Below are 11,147 nucleotides of genomic sequence, written 5' to 3' on the forward strand. Positions count from 1 at the left end.
GGGAGACCGGAACGCAGGCACAGCCTCACCCCGTCACCTCCACGGGCTGGCTCAGGCCAGGCTGTCCGTGGCTGTGGTCAGGGCACGGCTGCCCCTCCTGGGGCCCTCTCTGAGCCCGCAGGAGCCCCCCACTCTCTCAGCTGCACTGTGAACTCCTGTAGCACTGTCCCCAGGGCTCACAGCGACCCTCGCCATGCGCAGTTTGTTCTGCCACAGGGATCAGAGTCTGCCATTCCGAGCGATTCAGCCACAAATAGCAGTCGAGCCACTGAGCGGGGGCTGGGGGGCAGGCAGGGGACACTCAGTGACAGCCAGGCAGGTCCCGTCACCGTGCTGGTGCCTGCAGCTCCAGACCTCATTCATCGTCCCGAGTGGCCCTTGTCTTGGTGTCACTCGAGGGTGTAAACAGCGCTGGGGCCCTGGCAGCGTGTCCTGCAGGCTGCCTGGGGTGAGTTGCCAGGGTGGGGGCCGCAGGCCAGCGCTGCAGGAGAACCCGAGCTGCTGGGAGCACGGGGGGTGTCCCTGGAGATCACCTGGGGAAGACAGGAACAGGAGCTGAGGGGCTCCTAAGGGGTCATTGGCCACCTGTCCCTTCCATGTTCTGGACCTGCTGGTGGGGGGCAAGTCACCCACAGTGAGGGCAGGGTGGGTGGGGCCTTTCTCCCTCTCTGGGAAAGGTGGCCTTGAGGGAGGAGCGTCCAAGGCGGGGGTGTTGGGAGGCTGGGAAGGGGGAGGCCCCTGAGCGGCCCTGGCTTTGAGCCTGGCTGGACCAGTCGCTTATAGGGGCCAGGGACCATGGCCCTTCGTGTATTCCCAGAAAGTGGGGACAACACAGCCGGTGGAAGGCCCTGGGCCAGGTGCCCCTTCTCTCAGGAAGCACCTGGTCCTGTGTCACAGGGATGCTCATCTCCAGCATCCCCAGCATCTCCAGTATCCCCAGCAACTCCAGCATCCCCGGCAACCCCAGCATCCCCAGCATCCCCGGCAACACCAGTATCCCCAGCATCCCCAGCATCCCCGGCAACCCCAGCAACTCCAGCATCCCAGGCAACCCCAGCATCCCCAGCATCCCTGGCAACCCAGCATCCCCAGCATCCCCGGCAACACCAGTATCCCCAGCAGAGTGGGATACCTGGAGACACCAGGGCAAGCCCTCTGGAGGGAATGAGGCTCAGGTGAGGCAGAGTCTACAAGAGCGTGAGGACGGGTGGGCTGGGAGACGCTCCAGAAGGGGTGGGGCTGGCTCGGGCTGCAGAACTAGACCTTGGCCATCTCGTCCCCCCTCGTGGAGAGACGTCTGGGCACTTAGCAAGGGCCTAGTGCATAGTTACCTTGGGAACGTGCTTCACAGCTCTGGGGCCATCCCGGAGATGACTCCTGGGACCACCACCCCGGACGTTACCTCCCAAGTCCCTGGACCACTCTCCATGACATGTTTGTCACCCAGGCGCCCCTCAGAGCTCGTCTTGTCCCAACTTTGATTTTTTAGAGGTGGAGAAACTTAAGTCTGGGGAGGGCTAGAGACCTGCCCAAAGCCACACAGCGAATGGGTCACTGCAGATGCCGGTGGGGACCCGGCCGGGGCTTCCAGGCCCCCCTCAGCAGCCACAAGGCAGCCCCGACTCTTGGGCCCATAGCCCCCGCAGAGGCCAGGCCAGGGTTGTTCCGACCTCCCGTTAAACTCAACATCTGGGACCGTGAGAACAGCCTGCCTTATGGGTTCGTGAGACTGTAGGCCTGGTTCTTGGTGGGCCTAGGGTGGGATGTGGGGCCGGGGGGCTTTGGTGCTGGCAGAGGTCCTGAGGCCCGGAGGAATGGCAAGGAGGTACAGAGGCACTGGGCCGAGGTGGGGGCCCGGGTCTGCAAGGGGAGGGTCCAATCCAGGAGGGCTTGCTGGAGGAGTCTCACCTCCCTTCAGACCCCGTGTACATGCACACACGTGACACACAGATGTGCACACACAGATGCGCATGCACACTGCTCTCCAGCCAACATCGAGTCCTCTTGGGAGCCCACGCCAGCCCCTCCCGTTCATCCAGCTGGGCCGTGGCACTGGGTGGAATGGGCATCTCGAAGCAGGAGGAGATGGCTCGGGGTCACCGAGTCTCCCCTGAGCCAGATCTGGGCTACCCGAGGGCAACAGCTCCTCAGGGGACCCACGGGCATCCCACGGTTCACACTTGGCTCAGCCTTGACCGTGGAGCCCACGGTGTTGGCCTCGCCTCTTACAGGGGAGCAAACCAAGGCCAGGAGGGGGGCCCTGCTCTCCAGCCTCAGACATGGCCTCCGCCCCTTGGCCTCCCCGTGTCCAGGCAGGTGCTCCCCTGGTGGCCTGGCCCCTCACCTGCCACTGGCCAGTTGGGGTGGGGGTGCATAAGGCGGCCTCCGGGCCCGCAGAGCCCATCCAAAGCCAGCCCCAGAGATGCTGGGAAGGTGGCGGGTCTCCCCCCAGGGGCAGAGAGAACGGTTTGCCCGGGGGCCACCTGGGTGCCCCGCCACAGCCTATGCCCGGACGGCTCATTTCATCCGCCCCATCCCTGCAGGGCGGGGAGGCCGGGCCCCTCACCTGCCCTGGGCTCCACTGCGCTCCGAGGACTGAGGATGGGGATCTTCCAGGCCTGGGGCTGAGGAGAGAGCAGAACCAACCCCTGGGCCTGTCCAGTGCAGGGGCTGCTGGGGCGACGCGGGGACAGGTGTAGGGAGGCCCTTCTGGGGCCTGAGCCCTGGCACCTCCCCACAGCCTCCTGTGGCCTGGGGACGTATGGGGGTCCCTGCTTACCTCTACTGAGTCCCGGGCACTGCCAGGTGGCTCAGTTGACCCACGGCTGGGGCATGACCTGCGGTTTGGAGAGAGTGGCCCAGGGGTCGGTGGCTCAGCAGGCGGCGGTGGCCGAGGCTGCCGTGTATGGAGCGGTTGCCATGTGCCAGGCTTGTGCGATCCAAGGCACTTCGGGGGTCCACCAACAGCCCCCGGGGGGGCGCCCTTGTCGCCATCCCTGTTGGACAGAGAGGACCAGTGAGGTCACCTGCCCCAGGTCACAAGCTCGGTGGGGGGCGGTGGGGCTGGGCCAGGCCCTCAGAGCCTGAGCCCTGAAGCTTCAGGAACCCACCCCGGGCACGGGGGAGAAGCCTCCCTGCTCCCCCTGCGCAGACAGTGCTGTCCCAAAACCCTGGACGCCCAGGTTCTTGAGGCGCGGGGCCGGGGCGTGGGGGGTGGCGGGGTCGGGGGACGTGGCTCCCCGGGCAAAGCCAGACGGGCCCACCAAGCCAGAAGCCGGCCGCATCCCCCGCGGGGCCTCGGGACCTGCTTTCTATTTCAGCCTTCCTGGCCTCTGGACGGCCCCGTGGGACCGGAACTGCCCTGTCTGTCTGCGTCTGCTCAGCAGGCCTCGGTGGGGCGGCCGGGACGCCCAGGCTTACTGACCTCGGGCCAGGGAGGGGCTGTGTCCACTGGGGACGCTGCGGCAGCAGCCGGGGCTCTAGGACGAGCTTGTCCACCTTCCCTCGCCCCAGGTGGTGAGCTCCCCGTCACTGTCCGTGCTCCGAGCAGAGCCCAGATGGCCCAGCCCAGAGCCACTGCGTGGGCGCTGGCTCTGGCGCTGGGTGGGCAGGAGGACTTGTGGCCTCCGAGGTGTGGGACACAGAGACCCCAGGCTCTAAATGTCACTGGTTCTAAGATTCCACGATTCCACATGATTCCAAGATGTTGTCCCTTCTAAGAGCCCAGGGCCGCCGGCTCCGCTCGCATCCACAGACGGAGAATCAGACCTAGTGGCATTTCCTCTTCCTCACGCCCACGGAGGCCGAGTCCCTTCCGGCCTCCGCACCTTCCCCCCAACGGTTCTCTGCCCTGAACGTCCTCCCACGTCTTACTAGACGCAAGTCCACCCTCGCTTCAGGGCCGCCTCTTCCCGAAGACCACCTGCCTTCCCTCAGCCAGCCTGCCTTCCAGGGGCAGCATGGACCCGCATCACCCGCAGGTCTGTTTCAAGCTAGATATTCAGTTAATTCCCCCCAAGCAGGGCCAGAAGTCTGTGCGTTTCTCCCTGTCGGACACGTGGCACTTGTGCGGGTATACAGTAGGAGCTCAATAAATGCTCACTCATTTAAAAGTGGGGCAGGCAGGGCAGGGTTTCCGGCTACCAGGGCCCCATCACGGGCACTTGGGCCTCTCGCCGTCACGGGGTTCCCCAGAGAGCTTCCTGGGTGCTGTACGCCTGTCCTGTATGCGGCGTAGAGTCTCGCCCTCGCTACCCCTTCTTCCTAGTGTCTAACCACACTCTCTCCTGCTGCAGCTTGGTCTCATCTGTCTTGCTGGGTGTTGGGGCTGCTCACCCTGCCCTCCCCTCCGAAGGGCCAGGCCGCCTTCTCTTGGTTGGTGAAGGGCACAGGGTGGGGTGCGACGCCCTTCTCGTCATCGGAGGAGACAAGGCTCAACGAGGGCAGGAGCCGAGGCCACCCGGCTACCAGGAGCCAGGATGTGAACCAGGCCCTGCGGGGTGGGGGCCCCATTTCTCTGCACAGAGCCCCCCCCCCAGCGCTGACAGGCACGGGATGTGGATGGCAGGAGCCTGGGTGGACCCTGAGGGGCAGGCAGCTGGTGGGAATGGGTAGGGATGCTGTTTCTGTTGGCCAGGATGGTGGCTTTCTGGAAAGCCGGTGCCAGTTCTCCGGGCTGGCGGGCGCCGAGGGTCAGGGAGCAGGCCAGACCCCACTGCCGCCTCGGCCACCCACCCGCCCCGGGATCCTAGAATCCCAACGGCTCTGAGATGGGAAAGCGTGTCGGTCCCATGTCTGCGGAACGGAGCCGGCCCGAGGGTGTTTGGAAGCCGGGGACTCCCACTCGTGTGACCCCGGGACTGCTCACGGTGGAGTGACAGATGTGTTGGGTGGAGGGGGGCTGCCCCGGCCCCACGGGGTGTTCGGCAGATGTACAGTGTATACGTCTATTGTCTTTGAAAAATCTGCCCCGGGGATGCGGGAGCCCCGGCAGGTTCACAGAAGCAGCTGCAGATCCGGTTGTGTCCCGAATCTTAGGGGAAGCGAGCTGTGGTTTGTGGGGCCCATCCTGGGGGCTGGATGTCTGGTCCCCACCAGACCAGGATCCGCAGCCTTGGTGACAGGGTGCGGGTGGGGTCATTCACCACCAAGGAAGAAGCTGCTCCCCCCATCATTCTGTTCTGTTGAGCTGTTTGCCCAGAGGCCTCCCGGGGAGGTAAGCCGCCTCACCCCTGCCGGGCGCAGCCCCTGTCGGGGATGGGGACGGGTCCTCCATGCCCCGGCCCCCCTGCACTTGCCCAGGAGATGCTGCCTTCTCTCTCGTGTGGCCCCTCCAGGGCCCTGGTCAGGTCCTCAGAAGCCTCAGTGACTCAGGTCCCAGTTTGGGAACTGACCAGCTGTGGGAGCCTGGGCGGGGGCCTCATGGCCTGGGCTCAGCCTGCTCACCTAGTGCAGGAGACAAGATCCCTCAGCCCTGCCAAGCTCACGGGGCCGTGGAGGGGGGTCAGGGCTCAGAGTGGGACCTGGATCAAGGCTAGGTGGTGACCAGAGTCAGAGCTTGGTGTGACAAGGATAAGATTCCGTCTGTGAAGAGGATCAAGGTTCAGCATGTGGCCAGGATCGAGGCTCAGCGTGTGACCAGGATCAAGGCTCAGCGTGTGACCAGGATTGAGGCTCAGCCTGTGATTAGGATCAAAGCTCAGTGTGTGACCAGGATCGAGGCTCAGCCTGTGATCAGGATCAAAGCTCAGTGTGTCACCAGGATCAAGGCTCAGCATGTGACCAGGATCAAGGCTCAGCATGTGACTAGGATTGAGACTCAGCATGTGACCAGGATTGAGGCTCAGCCTGTGATCAGGATCAAGGCTCAGTGTGTCACCAGGATCCAGGCTCAGTGTGTGACTGGGGCTCATTCTCTGGTGGGAGTCAGCAGTCAGGGTACTATCCAGCCTGGACACGTGCTGCCCTACCATCTGACTCTGGCACCTCTTAAGGAGGTCACAGGATGTCACACATCACCACGGCCTGGTGCCTCTGTGTCCTGCCCGGCCCCTGCCTCAGGGAGGCCTTTCCTCCTGGTGGGGAACAGGGAGGTGCTGGAGGTCCCCCCGAGGCCCTTCCCGAGCTGTGCTGTTTCTCCCACGAAGCTGCTGGCACCTGGGACGGGCCGTGGGGGGCCTGCGGGGACAGAGGCCAGCGCTGGAAGGTGCGTGGGTGGGCAGGAGGACCGGAGAGGGTGGAGGCCTGGGGCAGAGGGGAGACTGGGCCGGGCCAAGCCCCGTTTGCAGGCCGTGGGGGTGGCTGCCCGGGTCAAGGGAGCGTGTCCACGGCCAGCAGCCTTGTTCCGTGTCCGCGGGGGCGACGGGGCCGCTCAGCGGAGGGAACGGCTGTCGGGCTACTGGGGCGACTTGGGTGCCGGCCCGTCCCTGTCTGCTCTCGGGAGTGAGCCGCGCGTCCTGCCCAGGGGGGTGCCGATCCCGTCCCCGCTCCAGGCTTTTCTCTGGGGCGGGGGCACAGAGCCTTGAATCCGGCTGGGAGATGGGTCAGTGGGTGTGTGGACAGGGGTGGGCGTGGTGGTGACGGTGGCAGCAGGGACAGCGATGGGGGGCGGCTTCGAGCACAGGCCCCCCTGCCCCCCAAGCACCTGCAGCACCAGGGCCGCTAACACTGCAGAAAGTGTGTGCTGGCAGCGGCGGGGAGGGGGGTGGCCCGGGGGTGGCTGGATGGAGCGTGGGGGAGTGAGGGTTCCCCGGGGGCAGGGCTGGGACTTCACCCAAGTCCCGAGCAGCTGTTCTCGGAGCCCCGCATGGGCTCGGGAGCTGGATCTGACCCCCCCAGGGGCAGGGGACCCAAGGCCCCCAAAGCCCAGGCATCAGGGTGTTCGTCAGAGGAAACTGCCCTGCGGACGGACCCCACTGCATGGAACAGAAGAGGGGCGCCCTGCAGGCCCTGGGGGACGGGATGCAGTCACTGCTGGGGACCCAGCACAGCCCTGCAGGGCCCCTCCCAGCCTCCACACCCCCACCAGCTGCGGACCCCGGGCTGCCCCATGGGAGGGGCTTCCTCCAGGGCACGCAGGGGGGAGACCCCGCTGGTGAGGCGGGCGAGGGAGGAGCAGGGCTCGGGCTCAGGCAGGAGTCACAGCTGGGGGCCAGCTCTGGGAGGGCCTTCTGTCGCCGAGGGGGGCGGCTCAGGTAGGTGGCAGGTGCAGAAGCAGGTGCTGCTCTGTGTTCTGCGTGTGCGTGTCCGGGACAGCGGCGGGGGGGCATGGCCTGGGGGGCAGCGAGTGTGGCTCTCAGGCCTCAGGAAGGACCCCTGGGTCCCGGCCCCTGGCCCACCTCTGCCCGCACCGGGGTCCTGGTGTGGGGGCAGGTGGCCCGCCGGGGAATTCAAAAGCAGTCGCCACAGGAGAAAGCTCTAGAATCTTCCATTCTTTTAGCTGGGAGGCCTGTCCAGCGTCGTCTCATTCAGGGCCTGGATCTGGGGTGCTGGGTGCTTGAAGTGGGGCTGTGGCCCCAAGAATTTGAGTGAAGATCGTGTTTGGGTCGTGAGGGTCTCTAAGCCCGTGCAGGTTAGAGGTGGGGCGCGCTCCTGCCCCCTGTCACACGCGGGGGCGGGGGCAGGGCCAGGCCAGGCTGACTGCTGCTCCAGGGGGCATCTCCGCCCCCGCTCCCCGGGCCCTTCTTCCAGGGCAATCTCTGTGTCCAGCCTGGTCCCTGGGAGGCTGGAGACACTGGGGTGGGGCTCGCATGAGGTGACGGGGACATTTTAGGATGACAGACTGGCCCTGCTGCCTCCTGTCCCGCGCAAGTCACTTAGCCTCCCCGTGCCTCAGTTTCCCCGCCTCCGTATGATGAGGAGGTAAGGCTAGGCGCTGCAGCGAGGAGCGAGTGAGAAAACAGACGCGCCTTGGGGTGCGGCTCCCGGCCGCGGGGTGGCGAGGGCACAGGTGGGCAGCACCGTCACCTGGGAGCTTTGGTCAAACACGGAGCCTCCACCCTGGAGAGTGGGCAGGACCTGGGAGCAGCGTCAGCCGAGGCCTCCCCAGGGGTCCTGTAGCCGGTCACTGTCACCGGGTGCTCCTCGGGGCTGCCAGCACTGCCACGCTGGATGGGACACGGGTGTCAGCTGGGAGCCCAGTCCCACCCGGGCCCGCCACCTCAGTTACTGCCTCACCTTGGTCTCAGGCGGGTGTCACCCCTGTCCCTCCAGCCTCCACCCTCCATCCTCCATCCCTCTGTCCCTCCACCTCCATCCCTCTGTCCCTCCACCTCCATTCCTCTGTCCCTCCACCTCCATCCCTCTGTCCCTCCACCTCCATCCCTCTGTCCCTCCACCTCCATCCCTCTGTCCCTCCATCCTCCATCCCTCTGTCCCTCAATCCTCCATCCCTCTGTCCCTCCACTTCCATTCTTCTGTCCCTCCATCCTCCATCCCTCTGTCCCTCCATCCTCCATCCCCTGTCCCTCCACCTCCATCCCTCTGTCCCTCCATCCCTCTGTCCCTCCACCTCCATTCCTCTGTCCCTCCATCCTCCATCCCTCTGTCCCTCAATCCTCCATCCCTCTGTCCCTCCATCCCTCTGTCCCTCCACTTCCATTCTTCTGTCCCTCCATCCTCCATCCCTCTGTCCCTCCATCCCTCTGTCCCTCCACCTCCATCCCTCTGTCCCTCCATCTCTATCCCTCTGTCCCTCCATCCTCCATCCCTCTGTCCCTCCATCCTCCATCCCTCTGTCCCTCCATCCCTCTGTCCCTCCACCTCCATTCCTCTGTCCCTCCATCCTCCATCCCTCTGTCCCTCCATCCCTCTGTCCCTCCACCTCCATCCCTCCATCCTCCATCCCTCTGTCTCTCCATCCTCCATCTCTCTGTCCCTCCATCCTCCATCCCTCTGTCTCTCCATCCTCCATCTCTCTGTTCCTCCATCCCTCTGTCCCTCCATCCTCCCATCCCTTCAAAACAAATGGACTTTACTTTGTCCAAGCTCTTGTAGATAACTATTTTCCCGTCTGTAAATCAAATCCTGTTTAAACCCCGCTTCAGCCCTTCCAGCCAGAGCCCCCACGGCGCGGCCTGCACCTCGTCTCCGGCGTGCAGGTTTGTTTAAGTCCTGCTGACACTTCTCCCGCCGCCTCCGTGTGTTTACAGTGGGGCTGTCAGCGGAAACTGCAGGTGTGGGAGGAAAGCCTCTGAGTTTATTCTGTTCAGATGGGGGTGGGGGGGCCCCGCGGGGCTATCGGGCCCTCCGCACGGGTCTCAGGCTGCACCGTCCCGGCCCCGTCACCGTCTGCATGTCACAAGGGAGTCCTCAGATTATTTCCCCTGAGGTTCAGAGGGGACCCTGCAGGCCAGAGGCAGACCTGAGACGTGGCCTCAGGCTTCCAGGTCCCCGCTGTGCCCCCTCCCCGCCTCCAGGAGGAGCCCAGGAAGGCTTCTCGGAGGAGGTGACGTCTGACTCGGGACTGTGAAGACTGAGGAGGGAACGGGCGCGTGGTGGAGGGAAGGGCATTACCAGCAGAAGACAGCGGCCAGTGCCGTCCACGGAGGGGTGCGGCCAGAGTGCGGGCGGTGAGGGAGGCGCGGACGGGCCCTGGGGGCCGCCTGGTGAGGATTCAGACTCCACCATGTCCCGCTGCTCGGCCGCGGTGGGCACATGCCCTGTTTCCTCGCCTGCAGGGTGGGGGAAGCGGTGGTGCCAACTGCTCAGGTCCTCACCTGGGGGCGCAGGTGGGAGCCATGGCAGGTGACTGAGCAGGGCCAGGGCAACAGGCTCTGCATGGCCGGGTCGGGGTAGGGGTTTCATGGCCCCCCTGACCCATCAGAGATCCCCCGCCCTCCCTCTCAGCCAGCGTGGGATTGGGATGGGGTGGGCGTGGGATGCTGATGCAGGCTGGGGACGGGCGCCGGGGCGGCCTGGGGGTCTGTGCTGCCTCCCGGCCCTCGTACCCAGGCAGCCCTTCCACGAGCAGGAGGGAAGCCCACGGAGCACGGCGGGCGGAGGATCTCAGGGAGTCCCCACGAGCCCCGATGGTCTGGTGGTTGCCTGGAGCCACCCTCCCTTTGTGCCTCCGGCGAGAGGGGCAGGGGTCTCCCGCCGTGGCCTCGGGCCCACCCGCACTGGCTCCCCGATGGCCCCTGAACACACTGGGCACGCGTCTTCCTCCGGGGGTGGGACAAGGACCCCCAGCCTGGGAGGGAGGAGTCATGCTCAGTGGCCCCCGCCAGGGGCTCCCGGGCCTCGGTGCTAGCGGCAGCTCACCCACCCTGCCCGCATCGTCGCCCTGTTTCCGTTCAGGAGACACTTGGTGCCCTCACGGCGCTGGAGGCCACCACCCTCCCTAGTTACAGGACAGCCGTCACCCCTAAAGGACCCCCCCAGCCCTGCGGGCGCCTTCGTGTCCCCTTTCCTCACTGACGACCCCGGGGCTGCCCTCACTTGGGCGGGCGTGGCAGGCCTGGCGGGCACCCTGCCGTCGGGCTCCGGGGCGCACACCTCACCTCAGTGCCGCCCCGCATGGCTCTGTCGCCCGTGTGGGTGGTGGCCCCCAGGCGGACGGCGCTCGTCCTCACCTCCCGTCCTCTGGTCACCTGGGCATGTCATCCTCTCACGTCCTCACGGGAACAGGGCCGGTGCAGACGAAGTGCCCTGAGAGCGAGTGCAGGCCCAGGTGCGATTGGCGATTGCGGCGCACGTGTCACCCTCCCCTCATGGTAGTGGCCGCGCTTAATTCCCGACCTTGGTCCTAAGTCAGACCCAGGCCCCAGGGCACCGGAACCTGGGCACACGCCGGACCCCACATGTCCCGTGCCCTGTGCCCTGTGTACGCATGGACCTGGGAGAAGGTTTAATTCTAGGGGCTCCCGTACACTGAGGGGCTCCCTTACACTGGGGGGCTCCCGTGCGCTAGGGGGGCTCCCGTACACCGGGGGGCCCTGTACGGTTATTCTCTGCATCAGTGGATCTGTGCTTCTCCTCCCCCGCGGGGAAGTGGGGGTGTAATCGGGGCGTGTCGGAGGTGAGGTGTGTTGTGCGCTCTCCAGCTGTGCGCACCGAGCTCCCTGGCACCTTCCTGTCCTGTCTCCTCCACGGGGGCCTGGCACACGTGGGTGCCCCACTGACGCTCCCTGAACCGTGAACACATTCAG

Source organism: Canis lupus, chromosome 13 (genome assembly GCF_003254725.2).
Source record: "Canis lupus dingo isolate Sandy chromosome 13, ASM325472v2, whole genome shotgun sequence".
NCBI lineage: Eukaryota > Metazoa > Chordata > Mammalia > Carnivora > Canidae > Canis > Canis lupus.